Genomic DNA, 12,321 nt, shown 5'->3' on the forward strand with positions numbered 1-12,321 from the left:
TCTGACTTTGACTTCTCTGCTTGTTACCAGTCTGCCTTCCCAGATTGGAGCGTTGAAAGATCCAAAAGTGACTGTTTGAAGATCTGAATATTATTGCTACTCTCAGTTTGGAGAAGCCTGCATCATTAAATTCTAACTTTATTTACATTCGCTTCATATCTACAAACACTTAAGCCCTTTAATGATGTGAGTGATTCTGCTAACAGACGAGTAACAAGTAACAAGGAGTCGAGCAAAAATAATGCCTAAGCATCAAGAAATTAAAGGACATGAAAATATAAGCATTTAAAGATATGGAATGTGGAGAAAGCACAGTCTTGCTTATGATTTCTCCAAAGTGTCTCTGATGTTTACTCTTCACTTTTCTTTCTCATGATTCTCCTCCTTTCTCTTGTCTCTGGCTGGCTTCCTGTTATTCCGCACAGCCTACAGTCCGAATGCCTAATTACAGCGCACAATAAAGTGAAGTAGACAGACAAGATTTTCATTACTTTTCCAGAAGCAAACTGAAATGTGATACAATGTGTTTGCTTTAGTTAAAACTGATTAACACAAACTGAATTATTATGGGCTCATTTTATAGCTCATCAACAATGGGTAAAAGAAGGAAAACACTTTGGTGTAAAAAAAAAACAAGATTTATATTGCAATAATTTGTTGAAATTATGGAGTGTGAAATATTGGTGACAATTACCACAAGTGTTGCTAACAGTTTTTCTATCTGAGAACACAGTCTTCATCCAGATTTTACATTCACTTTGCCCCCTGGCTGTTTCTTGTTATCACGATCTCCTCATATTTTGCCACCTTTACTGCTATCAAGCAACCTAAGGAATAAACGCCATTCAAAACATTTGAGTAAATCTCAGCAGAACAGATGGAAGAGAGATAAACAGATCAAAATATGGATCACGAAATGTATTCACTGTTTGATTACCTCAAGCCCATGTTCACACCACAACAAAACAAAAATGTGCTGCACAAAATTCGTGGCACCGTCAGATAAGCTGCTTTATTAAGTTACCAGGTAGCACATCCGAATGACAATACCACTCTGTTATTGTCAGCTCCTTTCTGGATGAAGGCCATTGTTAATGTCAACATGTTAATGAGCCGTTACAGGAGCAGCCATGTGTACAAGCCCAATGGATTGCACACTGTCAAACAAAGACAGCCGATTTAAAGGCCAATACCCAAATCACTAAAACATGACTCAGCTAACAAATGGACCGTCACAGGAAAGTTCTCTCTAACTCTGTACTTTGCCAGTTTGTACTCAACCGTATGTTCAAGGATAACACAGACAGCTGTGCAAAAATATGGTTTAAAGTTGATTTGCTTTATAATTACACACATAATTGTTTTATACACAGATTTGCTGGTTTTGCCGATGATGTCACACTCTATGTAGTAGGCATACTGTACATGAATTGCAAACCTTATATTGTGCCTTAATGTTACAGGATAACATTAAGCCATGGATAGATACGTTTTAAAACAGCCATTGTTGAGCACATTTTTAAACCATGATCCATGTGAGGTGGATAATCTACAGGCCTCGATTTGAACGGCTTGCATTAAAACAAATTTGAAACCTGCTCACACCATATTTTATAGATGAACCAGTGCAACAGAAGACACAAACAAAATAAAATCCATTCACTTTCACTGAATTAGGATGCTAGCGGTAATCTCAGAGAAATATATCTCAAAAATTGGGCAAATTAAACAAATTATTTTTGTATGGTGAGGTACTGCTAGAACAGGTGTTAAGGCCATCTGCAGTGGCTCCCTGTGGCTTTGACAAGAAATTATGTTGAAATGAATTGAATAATTGAATTCATTTATCAATTTTGTAGGCCTGAAGGAATTCTTACAGTCTCGAAGTGCAAAAATGTGAAGTATATAAAACTGGTTAATAAAAAAAAAAAAAAAAATACAAGGTTTTGATATTTCAACAACTAAACTGTGCATAATACATCTACTGCCTGGCAACTTTTCCTTAAAAATGTTGCCAAAACTTGAAAGCAGTGGCTATTCAATTCAATTCAATTCAATTCAATTCAGTTCAATTTTATTTATAAAGCCCAATACCCCAAATAACAATTTGCCTCAGAGAGCTTTACAGCATACAACATCCCTCTGTCCTTTGGACTCTCACAGCGGATAAGGAAAAACTCCCCCCAAAAAACCCTTTGGCTAGTCTTAAATCTCCCTAACTGGCCAGCTATGGATACCAAATTCAAACTCTTTTAATTATTTTTGGTCAAAAATAGCTGTTTTGATAGTAAAGGTTGCCGACCCCTGTGTGAGAGAGAAGTGAGAAATATTTTTTTGTTGTAATTTGGCTGAACTGACTTTTTAAAGAGTAATTTATAGGGACAGTTACAGTCTTTTAGAATGGGGTTATATTTACCCATAGTCAGTGTATTACCTACAGTTGATGTCAGTTGGCAAGGCCCATTTGGAGAGGCACACAGGAGTATCAACATGAAAACTAAGTGATGTACTGCTGTGGATGGGAGTAGCAAAATGTATTCAATCCACCTGCAACTAAAAATGTCCCAAATAAAAAAATATATATATATTAGTTTTAGTGTACACTAAATTTAGAATATCTGAACTATTCCTTCATCCCAAGAACGATCTTGTTATTAATCTATGTTTGATGGCTGAAGGGAGAAGTTGGCCTTCAGGGCATGAGGCCAGAACTTTTAGGAAAAAGATGATGTTTTGGCTGAAAATTAAAAGATTTCTTCTAGACTAGCATATCCCATGTGCTGTTTAATGTGTGTTAGTGGAGTCAGTTTAAAGTGAACCTTGCTGCACTTAACTGGTTACAATTATTTACATTATTTTTGTGTTGTTTTTATCTTTTATGGCCAAAAGCAAAAAGGGAAAGGGAGGCAGCTTATTCTGTGACTGATTGTGTTGAATGGGCGTATTATATCATCTCATATCAATTGTAGGCCCCTAAATTAAACTGAATTGAAACTGTATTGTGGCAGACTGTGTGATATCAGTGAGTATTGCATCATTTTCCAAAGAATCGATATAATACATTATCATGTATTCATCATGATGAAGGTAGTTATTTGCACCCCAAGTAGCAGTTATGGGCCAGGAATCATAGCAATGAGCCAACAAAGGCAAGTAATAAGAAGACTGCTAGCATGCAAACACGATGGATTGTGGGAAACACTGGATGTACACATAACTTTGTTTACATATAGGGTACATTTAAACAGCACAGTCATTTATCTTTGTCTTCAGACATCTTTTCACCGCAGCCATGTGTAGTGTAATGTACTGATTTACTGAAGACATATACTGTACCTTTTAGTTGACCTTTAAAAAGATATGTGTTGAAGCAATATAATCTGTGCAACTGACAAATTACACACTGGTTTAATATTTCATGTATTCTTATGACACACACACACACTTATTGAGCACTTAAGCATTGTGGTGGAGAAGTACCTAGGACTCACTGTGAATCATTTCTAAAAATAGCATGAGGATGGGTTCAGAAAACACTAGTGGAAAATTAGGGGAATTACAGCTTGTCCTGAGAATGACCCTAGAGGGGGAAGGACTAAAAAGTGCTGAGTCAGCAGAAGTATGACACCATTATGGTGGAGAAAAAGTGACTCAGCAGAGGTGGGATATCGTTACGATCAGAGCCAAGTGGGAAGGATTAAGGGAAAGAAATGACTCAGCAGAAATTCTACGATAAAAGAGCGAGCGCAAACAAAGAAATTCCAGCCTTGCTCCGGAGCTTGGCTCATTTGGGTTGTGATGTGTTTGTTGCCTGCGAGCACATTAAACTCAGTTGCATCTGATTTTACGTGTCTCCAGTGATTTTTTTTTGACCTCTGAGTATTTGAGTTTTTGATATCTAATGGAAGATAAAGAAAGTCCGTTTGAGAGGAAAAGAGCGAGGTCGCGAGCTAACTGGCCCGGCTCGGGACCTTGACTTTTTTGCTTGTACACATGTGACTGTCACATTTAACAGTATGGGGCAGCACTCTGTTGCGCACTTGTGCAACTGCAGCAATCATGACAATAACACAAGAAACTAAGAATAGAAGGCAACAGGACCCAGAGACTGCAGGTAGTGAAAACAAGACCACCGTTTGCCATTTGACACCAGCACCATGGAGCGCCTCAGGACTCGCTTAGGGTTATCAGTGAAGGATACAAACATGTTTGTCTTGTTCTATTTTCATGGAAAACAGAAACCAAGAGTTGTGTTAACATCATTCAGTAAGTGAAGAAGAGACTTTCAGTAAACATACCAAACACCCTGGCATGTGATCTGACTCTTACTATAACATCTGGGTTAGCGTGCAAGCATATTTAAAATTAGTTTCAAGAAGTATGTGAAAACCTTTAATAAGATAATTGAAGCTTGGCTGATCTGGTTTTTCTCATTGATTGTAACATGGAAATATAAGCAGTGATTTGCATCAAGAAATGTTGTGTGTATTTGTGTTTAATAGGTTTGATATTTAACATGATCGTATTGAACTTTTAATTATCTTTATGTGCAGTGAAAGGCTAATGGACAGATAGCCCACAAGGCCCACAAGGGATAACACATAAACCCAAAATCAAATAATTGTGCCTTGAGCTGTGTTTATCTGGACCAATTTGGCCAGAGGCTTAATCAAGAAAGCAGTTATGCTTTTGTTCATTAGAGCGTAATAGATTGACGTTAATAAAATGATAATCACTCCAGTGTGTTTAAGGATGAGTGTGAGGAAATTAAAGAGATTGATTATGGGTGCCTTGTTCATCTCATAATTATTTTATTACCAAATCAAGACAATTTTGCAAGTTTGACCAAACCACACAGCCTTGTGTTTTTACACAATGAACGGTGCATTTTTACTCTTGATTCACTACATTTTCTCTGAAAGCTGTAATCCCAAAACATTCAACAGCTGTATCATCATTTGTGAGTGCAGCTTCAGGCACGATTGATTTGTTTCACCGCAACATGTAAACAGCAGTGCTTTCAACGCGCCTAGAGGTTTCCCACAGCCCTCAAGGGCTTGACTGTGTGTTATAGGCTACAACTAATCATTCTTCAGGGCATTATTGTCTGTATAATATTCACTTGTTTATCTCTCCCCATAGATCTGGATGAAATATTTTCTCCCAGTATAAACTCTCATTGTTATTCAGTGAATGCACCGAGGCTTTGATGCATTCATGAGAGGCTCTATAGATAAGAATCCAGTTCCATTGTAACCCCAGTTAATAGGTTTGAGAGGAAAGGAATGACATTTTAAAGAACATAAACAAATAAATGATTTTTTTTTTTATTGCTACGACACCTGACAACCGCCAGAGTGTTTGTCTGTGTGCCGCCTTTGCACAAAGGTCAAAACTGGAGAAAAAAAAAAAAGGTTACACCTTAGCTTCTGTCAGTTGGTAATAGACTCAAAACTGGCATGCTTATGATGTAAGGTAAAATATCAAAAGAAAAGGCCACAAAACAGTGTCAACACCGAGGTATTAATAGAACAATATATATGAGGTTTTGTTTGTGCCAAACTGGTGCTGATGGATATTGATTTTCAGATTTCGTAGCATCTTAGATGTTGTTTTTTTCCAAATTTGTTTACACATTTCCTTGTGTATTTACACTGTCTTGAGGGGGCAGTATGAGGTTATCAAATTAACAGCCCTACAGAAACCATTTGGACCAAGGTTGTCCTGAACAAGGGCTTGTTTTCGAGTTTAAAAATTTGAGTCAATGCAAAAGTGCCTAAGACCTGCATTCTTACTAATGGCCAGCAGGGGGTGACTCCACTGGATACAAAAAGAAATCCAACTGACCCTTTGCTAAGTCCTGTCCCCAGACGCAAACTGGCCAATCATGACGTCGCATCAGGCCGACTCAGACCATTGTCCAACAACAACACAGCTGTGCTCCATTGACTCTAATGCAGTCGTTTCAGATTTCCTTCATTTTCAGGCTGGTTTTGTGGATTTGGAGCTAAATGTTGTGCCTGGGGCACGTCGTGTATTAATGATACTCGTTACCTGGAGACGTTGGAAAAAGATATACGTTTTTTCCCTGTTCCAAAACCAAAATCAAACCCTGAAAAGTGTAGGGTTAGCTAGCTAGCTACTGAAGATATAACCTACTGAATGTATACACATGCTGCTTTTGCTTTTTAATGATTATAACAGTGAATAAAGGCTGACCCTGCTGTACAGGAACCAGTGAAGGGAAGCAGGGAAACTTTGCTGATATTCAACCAGCTGTGTGTCATCACAGTGTGTGCTGATAAACGTTGCGTGGCTATAGGTTTTCTCCCTCTTGAGCAAAGGCATCCTTTTTTCTGTGTTTTCTCTGGTTCTGTGGCACCAATTTCAAAAGCACTTACGTCTGTCTACTGCAAGATATCCTAGTTTTATTAAAAGGCCATTTCCTGCAGTGAATTACTTTTTTTTAACAATTTCCTAATTGACTCTGTGCAATGTAAAAAGGGTCCCATAGTGACAAACCCACAGAGATTTATCATCTGACTACACTCACTCTACAGAGCATTTTAGCATCTTTCAGCTCTTTGTTTTGGTTTTATGGCATCTGCTCATCAAACCAGTATCCGGGTTCCAGGTTAGCGGCTCCAGCACCAGTTAAGTATCACAGACAGACAAATCAACTAACTACTAAAATGTCTTGCAACTGTAAACAGACAAACAAACAATACAAGCATAAAAAACAACAACTAATGCAGCCTTAATGATGCAGTGACTTTTGGTTTCTTTTTCAGTATGCAGGCAGCAGGATAAACACTTTGTCAATGAGTGTTTATCCTGCTGTTTCAAACAATAAATAAACATCACAGTGCCATATATAAAGTTCCTGCTGACATGACGGAGGGTAAAACGTTAAATGTAATACATAAATAGAAATCTGGGTCCTTATTAGGCTCCAACAAATATTTAGACTTTTCACAAGGGTGTCAGTGGGTGGTGCATAAACACTACATTTCTTATGATGAATTAAAAAAAAAATTGTCACAGTAATGGACTGCATTTTGCTGAGCAAGCTCAGCATCTCAGTAGCAGATTTGGTGAGTATATTACACTATTAACTCCGGGCTAATGACAGTAGCATTGGCTCAATGACCACTGCAACATTAACTGACTATTTTACTCCCAACAGCTTAGCTACTGTGAAGCAAATTTGCAGCTTATTAGAAATGTGTTGTCTCATCACTGTCAGCATAAAATACAGCAGAATGACAGGACTAAAAATATGTATGCGCTTAGGCTTTATCTCAAAATTTGCCTCTAAACTCAGGGCATGCCGAGACACGAACAGCCTGGGTCTCTCATTTCCTTATGTCTGCCAGGTCATCATGTTTGACATGATAATGTCTAAAGGGAAAATCCCAAACAAAGGCAAGCAAGGGCGGAGAATAAATGGAAATTTGGAATGTTTAGCTGCAAACCATAATGCATCAGATAATAATTTGACTGGCAAGTCATGGATGTATATAACAATTAATGAGAAATCTGAATATGGTAATACCAGTTCTTACCTTGGTGCCAGAAATGCATATTGTGTAGGTGTCTTTCACTAAGTGCCTGACTGTCCAGTAATCTGTAATTAGCTTTAAATATACCACGTGGCTTTAAATATACTGTACACTGGATCTAAGTGTTCCAGTCATCATAATTGCAGAAATCATTTTTAATGTGATGCTCAGAAAGTGTTATCCTGGTTTTTAGCCACATTTTAAGTAATACATTTTAATCACAATATATTTTTCTGATTTCTAATCAAGCTTCACTTTTGTAATCACTGAATCACCGTCTATGTTTTATTAATATTTTCTCATTCAACTTTGAGAATTAATTGCCATCAGAAGATCATTTGTGAAATTACACTACAATTTTTTAGCCTCCAATTAATTTCACTGATCCGGTTAATTAAAGTGATTTAACTGTAGCTAAGCAACACATCACTTGTCACTCAGCAAGGTATTTGTCATACTGTTGATATTCACAAATCACACTATGATGGCAGATTTTCAATGCCACATTTTTCTGCCTTTATTACAGAGCTAACACAAAAAAACTCTGCATCTAAAAATACAACAAACTCAGAGATTCAGAAACTGTTGAACCTTTGTTTGGCTCCTGCTTATGAAATGAGTCTACATCAATGGGCTTCAGCTAACTGTGTAAGTGGCCATTTTTGCCTGGATCTGCCACCAATATATTCTTTATATGAGAATAAGCCATATTATCAGCATCAGGATACTGTGGTCTCCCTTTCTCTATGTCTGTGCCTTTCTCTCTCCTTCTCTCTTTCCCTCAGCCAGCAGAGCTCAGTTACAATTTAGGTTAAATGGGGAGGCATGGGACACAACTTAATGAGAATTTGTTTTTGCGGCTCTGCCAGTAATTAGTTTGTTAAGGCAGAACAAAATGAGCGTGTCTTAGGAAATGTGAAATTGAATATTAATTAAATTACAAATGGAAATCATGCTTGAATGCTAAGAGCAGCCAGCAGACTGTGGCTATATATCTGTAGATATGTTTTAAAATGGAAACTGTTTCATTTATGGTTGCATATAACTAAGCTTTATCTGCTTCTCTCATTTAGTTTGTTTGAAAATTAATAACTGTTTAGTAGCTCCACACAATAAGTAGTTGAACCCACATGCCGGCTCTGTTGCTTTTATCCATGATGTGCTGTAGACTGTAACTCTCCCTGACTTGGATGTGTCAGATGCACCGAGGCAACCAGGTAATGAGATGTAGATATCCCACGCACCAATTTCAAACCCTGTGTTCTCATCCCATGGCTGCCTGTCACTTCTAGAGCAATGGCACGTCGCATCAATAACGACTATCCCTCAAACAGCGGGGGGTGGAAGCACAGAGACAGAGTCCATGACACGGAACACAGAGGGAGAAGACAAGGGCAGGAGGGTATCAAGCGTTGAGGAAGCGCTGGAAAAATCAACCGAAATAAGCGCAGGCGTTGAAAACACTGACTGGGACTGCCATCAGCGTGAGGTTGAAAGATAGAGAGGTAAAAGCATCACACAGACATGTAGTGAAATGTGTGTGTGGTCAAAGTGTGTGAACCCTGGGTTGCCATTAATGCATGTGAACAGGAGTATTGTGTAAGCACAGAGTGACAGAGGACTGGATGAATAATTCAGTGTCCTCACTCCATGATCTCCACTGTTCAACATGCGCTGCCTGTTGCAATGCCTGTGAGGGTGTGTGAGTGTGTGTAAGAGGGAGAAAGTGAAGACACTCACCTAATCATGCATATGATTATGTTTGTGTTTGTTTGAATTTACATGTTTAAGATCAGACATCCCTCCAGGGGGGAAATTTATCAGAGAATCAGTGCCGCAGATGAAAGAAACATCAGGGTAAGCTTTGATAGATTTATATTAAAACTATGATACAACATAAATAACATCAGTGAAGATGTAGGCATCTAAAGAATGACTATTTCAGGCCCTCAAATGGATTCTTGTACAAATGTTAGCAGCCTATCCTGTATTGTGGCTCTGAAACACTCGCCTGAGGGAGAAGGCAATATTCTGGGTGGAGGGTATGAGACGGGTCAGAGATTATTTTCTGAGCCAGCCTGCAGCCTGACCGCTGACTCCTCATGGCCTGAAGGGGTTGGTGCTGCATTACTCCTGCAACCTTCAGAGCTGTCTGCACCAGATGACATCCTCTTGCCTTTTTTTTCCCAGACGTGGAACTCACATGGGTGGAAAGGTTATGTATTGTAACCCTAGCTCTATGATCACACAGGTAGCCCCTTAACAAGCCTTCACAGATTTAGTCGCTCACCACAAATTTACAAACTGTACCCTCCCAAGGGGGCACAGAAGCTGAGTGGCTTGCTTTGTTGGTGTTAGGTTTGATTTCGCCAGCCTGTTGGGGCCTATTTGTGCGGAGTTACATCCTGCCCATATGGCTTTGCTTTACATAGACTCTGGTTTCCCAAAGGTTACACATTAGCATGGCACAGGTGGTACTCTCATTTCAAATATGTATGCATTAACACTCCTCTGTTTTCACCAACACTGCTGGGAAAGATAAGGCCCTGAGTTTGCACATAAAATACTGAATATATTTAGAGGGAAAAATGCAACTCCACATCTCCCGTGTTAATGCCGTGGAATATGAGAGCTTACCAATAATGTAAAAGTATAATAGTATTCTCATATTATATAAAACAAAGATAGTTTTGAATCTCTCAGCAGCCATTATAATATTATAATTTATAATTAATTATACATTTTATATTCATTGTTATCATGATAATAATAGGGTGGCATGGTGGTAGAGTGGTTAGCACCGTCGTCTCACAGCAAGAGTGTTCCTGGTTCGATCCCAGGTGTGGGAGCCCTTCTGTGTGGAGTTTGCATGTTCTCCCTGTGTCAGCGTTGGTTTTCTCTGGGTACTCCAGCTTCCTCCCACAGTCCAAAGATATGCAGGTGCACTGGTGACTCTAAATTGTCCGTAGGTGTGAATGTGAGTGTGAATGGTTGTCTGTCTCTATGTGTCAGCCCTGTGATAGTCTGGCGACCTGCCCTCCCCCTTCACAGATATGCCCAAACGCTTATTTCCTGTCTTGCAGAGAGAATGATGAATGATGGGAAGGTTGATATCACCCATGTCTGTCTTGAATATGTAATTGGAGCCAGTTAGCTGAGCCTAGCGTAATGATTGGAAACAGAGGCAAACAGCTAGCTTGGTGCAATCCGAATTCAAAGAATAGTCTCCCCAAATAATTTAAACCAAACAAAGCTCAAACATTAATAAGACATGTTATGTTTACAGAGGGTTGTGTGCCGGGCTTTTCCTTGATCAGATGCAATAACTTCCTGGAATCTACGCCTCCAGTCTGTTCTCATTCCTAGGGTGCCAAATATCACCACTTTGGTGGCAATACTTGATGCTGACAACTGCTGTAGTCCAAAGAGTAAGGGGGGGGGGGGTTTGTGTCACCCAGGTGGTTTGTGTCCCATATGAAATCTAAAGTCAAGGTTTTTTAATGGAACATTTACCAATTTACATATGCTATTGTTACATAACAAACATATTTGTTTTAACCCAAAACATGATCTTTTTGTGACACACTGAGGGGCATGACAAAGCATCTGTATTTGAGAATGAGAACAGGTCGACCCCTGGGCAAGATAGGAAACAAATGTATTCCGCAAACTGTTGTATTACTGCTCTCACATGTTGGTTTACAGAGAACCTGAGAACAGGATAAGCAGATGAAAGGAAGGGTGCATGTATGTATGGATCTACTCGGCCTTATAGAATTAGCTTATTGATCTCCCTGGGGTTTGCCCTTATAAAACATGACATTAGCGAACATTGATTTATTGTGTTAGTCCGACTAAAACTGGACTTTTTAAATACATGTCAACATGTTAGCCCGACTGAAATCGTACTTAATTGAATTTCTCAAATTCAGACTAACACACCCAGATAATGGGATTGGTATTCGAGTTACTTCTGCATGAATACAGTCAGTCAGACCCAAACTGGCCTAGACGCTCTGTATGAGCTCCACAGTTTCTGCCCCAGGCTTTTACCTGGACATTGAATAGCATTGAATGCATAACAGAAGAAGAAGCCACTAACAACCTGGTAAAATATACATCCAACCAAAACTGAACATAAGTGCTAGCTAGCTAACTGAAAAAAAAAAACCTCCAAATAAGAAAGTTAAATGAAATAGAAATTGAAAAAAGCTCAGCAGTGAGCAGGAGCTGCTGTAACAGGCGTCTGCACTGGGGGCACCATCTTGAGAAAAAAAAAAAAAAAAAAAAAGATTAGGTTATGTCCAGCATTTCCTTCAAGGTACATGGTGACATTGCTTCAATTTTTATGACAGCAAGAAATAAGAGTGGTCCTATAACTGGAGAGGTTGTACTTGCTGACGCCGGTTCAGCCATAACAATCCTCTTTACCTGGATGTCAAACCGAAAGTGGGCACACACGCTCACAAACACATACACCATTATCCTGACTAAAGGCACTTGCACACCGAGTCCATTTTTTTGTCTGAAATTGTATGTTAAAGGTTAATACGACCTCACACTCTGTCAATCATATTTGTCCAAAACTTTTGTGCTTCATTAAAATCTTCGGAACAGGTTCAATTTTCTGCATTTTTTGCATCCATCAGAAGCCTTTAGAGACATTAGACCATTTGAGGATGTGTGTCTTTATATTTTGTCACGTATTGTGAATTTTTGCAGCGAACAGAACAATGAAACGTATCGTAATCAGTGTGCA

Source organism: Epinephelus lanceolatus, chromosome 3 (assembly GCF_041903045.1).
Source record: "Epinephelus lanceolatus isolate andai-2023 chromosome 3, ASM4190304v1, whole genome shotgun sequence".
Taxonomy (NCBI): domain Eukaryota; kingdom Metazoa; phylum Chordata; class Actinopteri; order Perciformes; family Serranidae; genus Epinephelus; species Epinephelus lanceolatus.